The sequence below is a fragment of the Limulus polyphemus genome, unplaced genomic scaffold (assembly GCF_000517525.1).
Source record: "Limulus polyphemus unplaced genomic scaffold, Limulus_polyphemus-2.1.2 Scaffold5431, whole genome shotgun sequence".
NCBI lineage: Eukaryota > Metazoa > Arthropoda > Merostomata > Xiphosura > Limulidae > Limulus > Limulus polyphemus.
The window spans coordinates 2,872-4,618 of NW_013671041.1; positions in this window are offsets into that span (position 1 = coordinate 2,872).

Consider the following 1,747-nt stretch of genomic DNA (forward strand, 5'->3'; position numbering starts at 1 on the left):
GAATCCGTGTTTCGATACCCATGGTGGGCAGAGCACAGATAGCCCATTGTGTAGCTTTGTGCTTAATTACAAACAAACAAGCAAGCAAGATAGGAGTCATCTTGAGCTAAGACAGTTTTTTTTCTAACAGAGTGGTTGGGCTTTGGGATATGTTGCATGTCGTGGAGGCTTTTGTTTGTTTATTTGAAGTTATGCACAAAGCTACACAATGGGCTATCTCTGCTCTGCCTACCACGGGTATCGAAACCCGGTTTCTAGCGTTGTAAGTCCGCAGACATATTGCTTTGCCACTGGGGGCGTTGTGGAGGCAATAGATTCAAGTGAGTTTAAGAAAAAGCTTGATAAGTATAGGAATGATAAAGACTGGCTTTATGATTTTTTAAATATATTGTTACGACAGCAGAAGTCACGTGACGCTGGTAACACGTCATGAGTTTCTAGAAGGATCATGACTTTTCTGGCAATTCTAGTCTTTTCTAGGCGCCCTCTATTTTAGTATATAAGGCCAGTAAATAAAGCGGAGATATAATTGCAAATAGGGAGATATAGAGACAGATAATCGAGTCAAGTCGTAAGTAAAATGAGTGAATCATTGTGAATTATAGCGTGTGTTTAAGTTAAAGTGACTGTGGAAATTAAGTGTATTGCAAAGTTGTATCGAGAAAGAATAAACTAGTTTTAATTAAGAAATGACTTGTAGCGTTGAAGTTTCTCGGAACTAATATTTACGGGAAATTAACAAACGACCAGAGACGTAACAATATTGTTTCGTATCTGTTTGTTTGTTAATTTCTGGTATAAATTCTTTCCAAGGAACTTCAGTGGTACAAGTCCCTTCTTAATTAAACCAGTTTATTTGTTCTTGATACAACTTTGTAATACACAGAATTTCCTATCAGTACATTAATCTTAACTACTTTTATAACACACGCTATAAATCCCAGTGATTCAGACACTTTACTTACGGTGCCTACTGTTCGCTTGACTCAATTATCTATATCTTCAATCCCGCTGGTTTTTCTCGCCAGGCTTATATACTAAAAAAGAGGACGTCTAGCAAACACTCGGACATTCGCGGGGTTCCTCGATAATTCGAGAATCTGCAGCGCGCATGCTCCCATCCTTACGCGACTTCCGTTGTCGTAACAATATATTATTATTACTATTTGTTTAGCTTAGAGGATGGAACAGCGAAGATGGACCAATAGGTTTCATGTTGTCCCAGAACGTTATGTTATACAAAACTACAGTTCGGGGTTCGATTCCCAGCGGTAGACACAGCACATAGCCAAATATGGCATTTCTCTAAAATAAACAAACAAAATCTAACACATTTATATATTGTAAACTTCACGAAATTCGAACCTTTCACAATTTTTTTTCGTAACTGAATGTTTGTTTTTCAGTGGAACACCATTTGGGTTTATTTTTATGACAACGATACTAAGTCTATCGGTCTCCTTAATTAGAACATCCTTGACCCATCTTTTATCCTAAAATCTGTTTATGTACACATATATATAAATGCTTTATTTTCCTTGTACAGAAGTTAATCGATAAATCTTAATCCATTTGAAAATATTTTACGCGGTAAGACAAACTTACGTAGATGTAACTTTATTTAATAAAACTGCACGGATGTAACTCTATTTAAATAATGGTATATAGAGTATAAAACAGCTATGAGCGTTCAGTGTATGACACAGTTTTACGAGTTGAATCAAAGAAACGAAGAATAAAACCCGTA